This window comes from Phycodurus eques, chromosome 8 (genome assembly GCF_024500275.1).
Source record: "Phycodurus eques isolate BA_2022a chromosome 8, UOR_Pequ_1.1, whole genome shotgun sequence".
NCBI classification, from domain to species: domain Eukaryota; kingdom Metazoa; phylum Chordata; class Actinopteri; order Syngnathiformes; family Syngnathidae; genus Phycodurus; species Phycodurus eques.
Window position 1 is genome coordinate 12065497 of NC_084532.1, and position 11749 is coordinate 12077245.

The following is an 11749-nucleotide window of genomic DNA, read 5'->3' on the forward strand; positions in this document are numbered from 1 at the left end:
GTACCCGGAGAAAACCCACGCAGGCACGGGGAGAACATGCGAACTCCACACAGGCGGGCAGGGGATTGAACCCCGGTCCTCAGAACTGTGAGGCAGACGTGTGTAATGGGTTACCTAATTTATTTATTTGTTGTTATTTCAAATAAGTTAAGCTTGATCTTTAGTGATCCTCTAAGGAGAAATTCAAGTGTTATAGCAGTACATGGTAAAGGAGCACACAGCAAATCATTAAAAAAAAATACTGTACTGTAATAAAAAATATGTGATTATACAGTATAGAACAACTTGTTTCTTTATAAATAGGATAAAGTGGCATTTATTCGACATAGGAGGCAATTAAAAACAGGCATTGGGCTGTCCACGTAGTAGTCCATCAAATGTTATTGAAAGGTATCAAACAACTGATTGAACTAATGAGCAGCTGATTGAACTATGGAGTGACTCTAGGCCATCTGTAATGATTGGCATTAAATTATTGATCAGTTTAAGATTGATAAGTGTCTTTCAAATGGTTCTTTTAGCTTTCATCCAGTGCTATCAACCTCTGACAAGGCCGCTCCACATCCGAGGCATCGCCGCAGGCTCATTAGGCAACTCTGATGTGACAAACTCATCAAAGCTAATATGTAATGAAGAGGAAGTGCGAGCTACCAATGCTCCCCAATGTTTGGGCATTCCTGATCATCTTTATAAAGCAAGATGAAGTAGAGTGAAGTTTCTAACTGGGGCGGAATCACCAGTGAGTGTGTCTTTCACAAAATCAGTCATGCTTGCCTCTGAGGATAGTGGCAATAGCTGTGAATGTTTGGATGTGGCAGCCTGGGCTTGAGCCAAAATGACAGCCGTGTCACACACACACACACACACACACACACACACACGCAAATATATAAGCGCACACACACACACTCAACATCCAAACAATAAAATCGAAGTCACATATAATGATGAGAGAAACGTGTACCTAAACATTATGATCACAAACGCATCCATTCACATACAATGAACAAAATTGTATTCAATATAAAAATACTCAAACAACCTTTTTAATGACTGGATTTAATAGGTTTAATTACGTTTTCACACCCATAACTTCAAAGGAATAAAACAGTAACTAGTAGTACAGGGACAGGTGCTAATCATGATAATGACATTTAATAATAAGGACCCTAGTGAGGAGAAGCGGCTCAGAAAATGGATGGATGGATGGATTCCAATGAGATTTAAGAGCGGCACGGAGAAGCCGTTAATGTAATAATGGCCCATAACATAATAAATCTGAAAAAATGTAATAGGCCCAGAACGTAATATCTGGCCAATAACGTAATAAGTCTTGAACCTGTAACGTGCTAACGTTTGGCCAATAATGTAATAACTTATTATGTTATTGGCTGATTATTACGTTATTGGCCTGGTAAATAATTTTAAAAAAAAATCCTTGCAAATGTAATACAGGAGCCCATACGGTAATATTATATTATTACATATATATTATTACATTATGGGCTTCTACAGGAGAAGCCCACAACGTAATAACAGCCCATAATGTAATAACGGCCCATAATGTAATAAATTTGCCCTTTTTAAAATGTCATTGGCCCATAACGTAATAACTGGCCAATAACGCAATAAAAGTCCTGAACCTATAACATTCCCTACAGTTGAAACAAGGCGTTTACATACATGATTTAAAAATGCACATATGCTTTTTTCTCACTGTCTGACATGAAATTACACTAAACCTTTCCCGCTTTACGTCAACTGGGATTACAAAATGTATTTACATTCGCTCAAGCTTTTTCATTTTTTTACACAATTCCTCATTACTTTTTTCAAAGTCAGAAGTTTACATACAGAAGATTACTATGTCTTTAAACATCCATCTATTCTCTGGACTGCAATTTGGGAAAACCCAGATGATGATGCCATGTATTTGGAAGCTTCTGACAACATTTGAGTTAGTTAGAGACATAACTGTGGATGTATTTGAAGGCACACCTGAACACACAGCTTCTTTGTGTAAAATCAGGGAAATAAAGTAAAAAAATAAAAATAAAAAATTCATCATTATCATCATTAAGAGGATTGTGGGCTTGCACAAGTCTGGTTCATCCTTGGGTGCAATTTCCAGATGCCTAAAGGTGCCACGTTCATGTGTTCAAACAATTATATGTATATATATTATAAGTACAAACACCATGGGAATGTCCAGCCATCATACCACCCAGGAAGGAAACGGGTGCTGTGTCCCAAAGATAAACGTGCTTTGGTTTGAAATGTGCATATCAATCCGAGAATGAAAGCAAAACACCTTGTTAAGATGAGTGTCATTATCCACAGTGAAACAAGTACTATACCGACACGGGTTGATGGGCCACACTGCCAGGAAGAAGCCATGACTTCAAAAGAAACAAAATAGAAAGATTACAGTTCGCACATGCAAACAGGGAAAAAGACCTTCATTTTTGGAGACATCTCCTGTGGTCTGACGAAACTAAAATGGAACTGTTTCACCATAATGAGCATCGTTATGCTTGGAAGAAAAAGAGGGACGCTTGCAAGCCTGAGAACACCAAGTAGAAAAAAAAATGTCCCCCCAAAAATCCCTGTCTGATTATGATGGCATTCAGCAAATAGAAATGATTTCGGAAATCCTAATTGACCTTGGAAGAACATACAAACTCTACAAATGAACGCCGTAGCCGAGATTTGATCTGGGAACCACTGAACTGTAAGGCCCCATGCTGCCCCATTGAAATCACTGATACATTTGACAGTTTTTAAGGAGATCCTTTTATTATTATAGTTTTAAAGGTAAATATGATTGCCTGACAAACTAACCCAGATAAATGCTGGTTCGAGACGAAGCTGCGCAGTCGTTCACAGGGATGTTTGAATCCTTGGAAAATCAATCAAAATCAAGTTCACCTTTTGTCTGCGTCAATGCAAGCAATGAACAGTATTTTGCCTTATCCATAGTTTGTTGCTGTTGTCAACTTTCATTCATCCATCCTTTCTCTACACCACTCATCCTGTTCAGGGTGCTGGAGCCTATCCTAGTTGACTTCGGGCAAAAGGTGGACTACACTCTGAACTGGTCACCGGCCAGTCACAGGGCACACATAGAGTCAGACAAGCATTCAAACTCACATTCACACCATCACTGAGGGGGAATTGAACTCACGCTGCCTACACGCAAATTCAGGCAAATGTACCACTACGCCATCAGTGACTTGTTGGCAACTTGTTAACCTCAATGCTAATCTAATGTTATTAACTTGAGGGCAAGTTGCTGTGCTTGTAGCTAGCATTCAAGCTTGAAACCTTCAAAGTCCTACTGCAGACCTTTCTGCCATTTCCATTATCCCCACAAGGTTAAAACTTTTAAATGTGAGAAGCATCAGATTATGTAGCCTACAAAAGAACATTTTGCTATGAAGCCGTTCATGTTGTCTGGTTGAAAGACTTTGCCGATTATTCACCGACTGGATCAGGGAGGTTGGAAGCAACTCTCCAACACGAGTAAGCACTTCAAACTGAAGTGATTGAGAAGGAGAAGGAGACAGCCTCCATTTCTTTTTCCCATTCTTGATCACAAATGTCAACATGCCTTATCGCGAATGCAGAGCACACATTGCATCTCGCTCACTCTTTCCACTTTCAAATATTGAAATTCAGAGCAAAGACAAACACAAATTATATGTGATGAGGCCAATTGATGACAATGAAGTGTCTTATGACAAAATATAGTCTATATACTCTTTTATTGTGCTATCCCAAAGTTTACTTCAATAGTTTGTTGTTCTTCTGTGACTTTTTAGCTTAATTGTTTCTTCCCTTCTGTCATCCTGTCTTAGTAGTTGTACCAACCTCCCTTTTCTCTCAAGGACAGGATAACTGTATGAATAGGTCTTTCTTTCTTGTTCCCTCATCTCCCTTCCATTTTAGTTTAACTGTGCGTTGCTCTTCTTTAGAGACGGGCAGCAACACGGGCACCTGTAACCTCTCGTCACGCTCTCTTTGCAAGGATATTATTAAAACGACAAAAGACGAGATTGTTTCCTGATTTAATTTCCAAAACAAACTTGGGGTCAGAAGTGGGATCCCAGGATTGATTGCTGATCCAGGGGACCCCGGGAGCGATTGATCATCCAGGACCAACGCATGCGTCCTGCCTCCACCCTAAGAATTAAGGACGGGGGGGCTGCCGGGGCTCTGGATGTCGGCTGTCACCTCAGGATCCAAACAGACCTGACCTGTTGTCTTCCAAACAAAGAATTACTGTCAAGAAATTTTAATTCCTTGAAAATTGGACCATTTCATATGGTGTACTGTATTTGAAACAATCTTGCCTTTGTATTAAGTGGTATTGGTAATTGTTCTCCCCACATTCCATTGATAAGGTTTGAGTCCTTAAAGTCCAGGTTAAAGGCCCGTTTAAAGGTCAGATGGCAAAGATGTCATTGGGTCAGTTAAAATTCATATGAGCATTGTTTATGTGTTATGTAATACATAGTAAGTATGAAGTAATACACGTAACTTCCAGTAAGTTTTCAACCATAGTTTAGCTAAGAATGAGGTTCTTATGACGCATATTGAGTCCTCCCCGAACATACCCGAAGCTCAAGACACCGGGGTGTGGTTACTGTATCCACCGCAAGGGCCACCAGAAGTGACGTTGCAATTGCCAAAACACAATGGCGAGCAACGTGTTGGAATATGCGGAGGAGGAGGATTTCGACGTACAGGAGCACCCAACTTAACTCGGCATCGTCAAACCTGTACGTACATGTTTGAGCCGATCAGGAGGTCGGAACCTGACAGTGACGGCGACGAGCAGCCAAGTAGCAGCTGTGCAACAGAAAAAGAGAGTGGCCACTGGCTCGATGTGACGGTATGTCAAAAGCATGTCTTTTTATACACTCATGGCTTGAAATAATGCGACCCCAGGGGTGGCAATATTTTTTAGCACGACTATACGTATTATATATTCATATATGTTTCAGTGACACGGCACAAGCTTTTACATAGTATGCAGTAATAATATATTGTGTGCCCTCGCTCGAGTTGCGTTACAACACGCCACACACAAAGTCTTTGCCGTGTGTCTGTTGGCTTGTCATATAGGCAAAAGCACAGACGACAGTACTGAAAAGTACTGTGTGGGTCTTTTTTTCCTACTCCCCAGTGCATAGTAACTATAATAGTCGTCGGTATATACAAGGAAATGCTCACCTCTTGCCTGCGCCGCTTCACTGCTGGGAGATTTAGTTCTCTTGCTGGCGGTAGAGGTTCAGGTCCCCAGGTTAGAGTCCGACAATCAGAGGAAAGGGTCCCCAACAATTCCGAAGACGTTTAAATATTGTAAAAAAAGAGAAGCGCTTCTAACGGGTGCTGGAAATGGCAAGTGGGAAGAGCAAAAAAAAAAAAAAAAAAAGAGTATGGCCGAATTACCAGTGCACAAGTTGTACACCCATCACCTATTATGTCTCGTATGAAAGAAAACTAAGGAGCGAAGTCTGTGGAACGCATGGAGATTTGGATAAATGAATGTGGTTTCCCAGCAACAGGGAGCCTGAGTACAAGACAGCTACAACAACTAAAAAAAAAAATAGGGTGAGGGGAAAGGAAAGTTGTTTGAGGAAGAACAAAAAAATTAAAGTAAAGGATTTTGAACTTTTAGAGAAATGTGGTTGACTGTTAGATTTAGATGCAAACAGGGACAGAAGCTTTCTGACATACTATGTGTAGGGCAATTTACAGATAACTGTGTGTGGCCTGTTGTCTAATCTGTCCGAGTTGGCCAAGGAGAGGATGTCAGGTTGTTGCCGCGAGCTGGGTTCCACAGTGTCCTCCACAAATCAATCACCCTATGACAAAGATCAAGAAGAGTGCAATCTGGAAGAAGACCAACAGCACTGCCCTCCACACGTAGCACTGTGTCCCCCGCCCCCCCCCCCCCCCCGACCCCCACCCCCTTCCCACACAGCCTGCTGCAGTGTCACAACAAGAGCAGCCGCCTCCCTCCGACACCGCCACTCGATGACGGCCTCATGGACACCAAGCACCGCTGAACCAGAATTGAGGAGGTTGATGGTGAATACTGGACAAGGGAGGGGACGCAAAAGGGGTGAATATGCTTCCATTGTGGAAAGAAGGGACATTGGATGGACAATGGATCAGAGCCTGGCCGGAGAAAAAAAAAAAAAAAGGGCAAGCCTTTTGCAAGCATGGTGGCGATCGATGGTGGGGGACCCAGTTTGTCTGACCTCTGGCTGATTCCCGGCGGCCCCAAAGATAGAGCGGCGCTTGACTGGTGATACACTATACAGACACATGCATTCAACATTGCTGTTTCTTTTTGTTATTTTTTGCAATGAAGACGCGCTTGGCACTCGCTTAGGGTAGTTATATAATGAACAGTCACCACCAGACATTCATTTACACCCTTATGGAGTTAATGTATGCATCTATGAAGTCCCATCACAACAACCATGACTAATGCAGATAAGAATATTGAACTACCTGAAATGTAGTAGTATTACTTGAAATTGTCTGAGGATCTAGTCCCCGCGTAGATGTTTGGTCTGGGACCTAAGGCGTAGCGGTTTGGAAGTGCTTGAACAATTCTACAGTAGGCCGGGGATGGTGTAACTTGGCAAGGGGCCTAATGGAACGTGATCGAAGAATCACCTGAAATGTAGGATGGTTAATTTTGCAAGGTTTTGAGAAACTATTGACTAGTGGACATTTGGTCTGGGAAAAAGAATTAAAATGCATTAATTGATGATTGAAATGTTGAAATAAACCAAGACTTATTTTTTGGGGGGTATCAGATAAATCCAAATCCTGGTTAAACAAATGTGAAAAGCAATATGTTGACTACCGTACTTACTGTGAGGGGGGAGAATATCAGTTTTGTGAAAATGCGCAATTGACAACACTGAGTTCAGAACCACGATTTGTTTGCACTCACAGAGTTAACAGTTTTGTTTGAAACAATGTTTCTTTCAAATGCTGTCAAATGATCAAAGCAAATGTATTTATATACTGTAGCACCTTTATACATGAAAAATGTAACACCAAGTGCTTTATAGCAATTAAAATGACAAGAAAAGCTTTGAAGGTATTTGACACTGAAGACATAAGAATACCTGACTGACAAGACGTGTGTTCACCTATGGACGAAAATGAGTTGGTGTGAGTGACTGTGCAGTCTACTGATTACTGGTGCGCTGGTGTATGTATGCATGTGTGTGGTGTTTGAGAGACGAATGCTGGAATCTCGGCCAAAGTGTTTGGTGGAAATGCGTTGAAATGCGTTGTTTGACTGATTACAAGAAGATCTGTTGTTCGCTGTGGACGCTATGTATCTGTGGTGTTATTACTCATGTATAATGCATCGTGAGCTGTTGTTGCATGGGGAAAATAAGTTGTGGGAATTGTTTGGTTTTTTTGGAGGATTGGTGATTTACTAGTGTGACACTGTGATAGTTTTTTTGTTTTGTTTGTTTATTTGTAGTAGTAGGAGTGAGAATGAGTCCCAGAGACCTGAAAGGAAGTAGCCTCCTGATAACAAGACAGATTCCATTGGGGGAAAATAAAGAGAAAAGGAGGCTGCTCAAAATCTTAGAATTGTACAACTCAACGTTTACACAAAATAATAATATTGATTGAATTAAGTTTGGATAATTTGGATAATTATCAGTGTGCATTCAAAGTTAATTATAGTACAATTTTAACAATTTCAACATAAACAGATACTTAATCCTTATAAGGTTTGATATCTGCTGCAACCTCCAGTCATGACTTTGCGCAGCTGTCTTGCGTTTTTTTTTTTATGTTGTGTTGTCTGTGTGTTTATGCGCAGCTGTGTGTTTTTATGTGCACATTTCTCCGGCGGAGCAGACTTCAGCGCGATTAGCGTACATCAACTCCTGGGCTTCCTGATTCATCCAAGCCCTTTCTTCAGTTTGTGGACAAGCGTCATGGCGACCTTCGCCCAATGGAGTACTTCCCTTTGTCAACTTGATCCAGTGGCGGGGACTTCCTGCGTGCCTTTGCGCAGTGGTCGCCTGTAAACATTCTGTTCTCGTCGCACGTGACTAGATGGTGTGCTCTCCGCTAACTTTGTACATTCCTCACTGTGTGTATTCTATCTTACAGGAGCAACGCTCCTCTCTCCTGTCTGTCGTTGGCTCCACTACAACACAGTGCTGTTGTTGATGCTTTACACATTGTGGCTTCCTCACCAATCCTTTGACATTATTACTTGGCGCGAGCGGCTGCGTTGATGGCGCTGACGGAGGCCTGCCGCCTAGCAGAAGGTACATCTGTCACAATCTAAACTGACTCTCATTATGCCTTCGGAGTGGTTCATGGCTTCGATCGTATCTTTTTGAAATCTGACAGTAAACCTATTCTTCACCATGACGAGGTTGTCACTCTCCTCGATGCCATCCTCCTCCCTTCTGTTACTGCTGTCTACAAATGTACAGCACACACCAACATGTCTGACCCTGTCTCTCAAGGGAATGCACATGCAGATGCCAAAGCCCGGGCTGCATCGCTCCTACCTCCTCCATCTTTCCATCTCTCCTCTCCTCACTCACCCCCTCCCTCGCATGCCCCTCTTCTTCTCACTGAACTTCACTCACTATCTACTCTCACTGAATACACTTTGTGTCATCAGTATGGCGCATCTTTTGTGGATGGTGTTTGGATGTGCCCAAATGGTAAGCCACGTCTCTCTCATCGTCTGGCTATATCGTATGTTGCTCTTCTTGTGCATTGTTGGCTCTGCGTTTGTCCAATATACGCGTGTGGCCCCTACTGACCCTCTATCACTCTCCTCTCTTACTTTTGACTCATGTTTTCCTAAACATTTTCCTCACGCTGACTGTTTCAATGATACGACTGACCCAGACTCGGATTCTTTTGTGAGATTGACTTACGACCTGTTTATGAAGGGTTTTCTCGAACCTATATTATGGTGTGAAACCATGGATGTTTTTTTTTCCAGGTTATTTGTTTAATACGTTATCCATATCACGCCGTTATTTACAATTTTTTCATTTTATTTGATTGATTGATTGATGAATTGATTGTCAAAAGAGGGGATTTGTTATGGCAAAATGACAAAATATAGTCAATCTACTCTTTTATTGTATTATCCCATAGTTTAGTTTAACATGCATGGTAGGTTAATTGAAGTCTCTAAATTGCCCCTAGGTGTGAATGTGAGTGCGCATGGTTGTTTGTTTATGTGTGCCCTGCGATTGGCTGGCAACCAGTTCAGGGTGTACCCCGCCTCCTGCCCGATGATAGCTGGGATAGGCTCCAGACCTCCCGTGACCCTTGTGCGGAGAAGCGGCTCAGGAAATGGATGGATGTATTATCCCGTGGTTTACTTCAATAGTTCTTTGTTCTTGTGTGACTTTTTAGCTTCTTTTTTTTCTTCCCTTCTGTCATCCTGTCTAAGTGGTTGTACCAACCTCCCTTTTCTTTCAAGGACAAGATAAGATAACTGTATGAATAGGTCTGTCTTTCTAGTTCCCTCATCTCACTCCAATTTTAGTTTGACCGTACGTTGCTCTTCCGTCTTCTTCAAAGACGGACAGAGACGCGAGCACCTGTAACCTCTCTTGACTCGCTCTCTTTCTCTTTGCAAATATATTATTAAAACTACAAAAGACAAGATTGTTTCCTGATTGAATTTCCAAAACAAGTGTTTACCATGGAATGGTCTGCAAGAGTAATGTGTCCATCTTTGTGTTTCCACTGTGTCACTGGGATGGTGATATCTACATCAGATATGTAAATAATCTGACATCATTGCGCCAAAGCAATGAACCGGTTAGTGGAATTAGTTGACATTAGTGGAATTAGTTGACATTAGTGGAATTAGTTGAGAAGACTTTAAGCCAAATAACAGGGTAAATTGTGTGTTGTTGTGCCTGTCCCTGTTTCTGTCTTTTTTTTTTTTTCGTGTTTGGAGACATTACGTGACTTAATTACACTAGGGAAGACATGCTAAACATTAAGGAGTCTACTCCGAACCATCTTTCGCGAACTTTCACAAATCCACAAAGTTTTTTCTTGGAGATACTCATTTGTGGTGCGTCTGCACTCTATGGGGCATGGAGGAGGAGAAGATGACGCCACAGAGGTAAGTGTGGCGGAGTGCAGGTTAAGCTTCGACAGCGTGCTTTTAGAATGCCGCTACCGTCGATTCACCTCGCAAATTTACGCTCTCTACCCAACAAAATGGACGAGCTTCCTCTTCTCACAAAGACCAGTAAAGATTTTACACGTTCTGCCGCCCTCTGCTTCACGGAGACTTGGCTTTGTGAATGCAACCCCGACGGCGCCGTACTGTTGCGCGGCTTCCAACTACAACGAGTGGACCGTGACACGAAGCTATCAGGAAAAACAAAAGGTGGCGGAATATGCTTCTAAATCAATGAAAAATGTATGTCACTGAGCTCAGCACACACTGCAGCCTGAACTTAGAGTCACTGTTTTTGAACTGTAAGTAATTCTACTTAAAGCGTAAATTTGCTTCATTCATACTCACCGGTGTTTACATCCCCGCACCAGGCTAACACGAACACCGCATTGCAAACACTGGCTGACCAAGTAAATGGACTTGGAAAAAAGGGCACTCAGATTCACCCCTCATTATTCTTGGTGACTTTAACAAAGCAAAACTCCAACCCAAACTCCCTAAATACAAGCAGAACACTGATTGTCCCACCAGGGGAAAAAAGCGGCTGGAGCTTGGGTGCAGCCAACACAACCTGGAGCTGAACACGCACAATACAGTAGACATGATCGTGGACTTCAGGAAACGTCCAGAGGAGAAATAGTGAGTATATTGGTAGAAGGATGATGAGGATGGAGCTGCCAGGCAAGAGAGCTTGAGGAAGACCAAAGAGGTTGATGGATGTCGTGAGGGAACACATGAGGGCAGTTGGTGTTCGAGAGGAGGATGCAGGAGATATGGCTTACATGGAAAAGGATGACGCGCTGTGGCGACCCCTAAAGGGACAAGCCGAAAGGTTAAGAAGAATGAGGTGTTGTGTGTGTATGTACAGACAGGCTTTAAAAATGTGTAAACTGAAGGCACAGCAGGTTTTCATACTCAATTGATACAGTGTATGTCTCAATATAAGCAATGTTTTTGAAGAAATACATTATATGACTGTCACTGTACGTGTATCTCGTGATAACCGCAAATATCTATTGCGTTCAGTCAATATGTGTTTGCCAATGCAGTGGATGTGTGACGCTGTTCTCCTTTCAAGTGATCATTTCAAAACAAATTTTCCTCTAGGAAATAATGTAAAGAAAAACATTCATTCTAGATGGAAATTGAAAGGTATTTATCCTTCGAAGTCACCTGATACGCATGTACAGTAATGGTGAAGGTGTTTGAAGAGCGATAATAGCTAATATTTCTTTTTTTTTTTTTTAAGGTGTTACTGGAACTAGTAAGCATTGCATGTGAATATTAATTTTTGTTTAATTCAAAATCAGCGCTACAATGTCTTTATTGACCCGACACTACTGGATCCACACAGTGATAACACATATTGCCGGCTGTAGAGAGGGGTGGCGATGTTCCACGGAGCTATTGTTCTGGAATTCCCTTTCTAGATCCATCCATCCATCCATTTTCTGAGCCGCTTCTCCTCACTAGCGTCGCGGGCGTGCTGGAGCCTATCCCAGCTGTCATCGGGCAGGAGGC

At 42.0% G+C, this 11749-nt stretch overlaps 1 long non-coding RNA gene across 1 annotated transcript; it reads left to right on the forward strand.

Moving 5' to 3' along the window:
* Positions 1 to 6010: 6010 nt before the first annotated feature.
* Positions 6011 to 11445, forward strand: LOC133406788 (uncharacterized). The gene is made up of 3 exons (XR_009769094.1): positions 6011 to 6316; positions 7871 to 8327; positions 10760 to 11445. It is a non-coding gene; the product is annotated as an uncharacterized LOC133406788 (long non-coding RNA).
* The last annotated feature ends 304 nt before the right edge of the window (positions 11446 to 11749 follow it).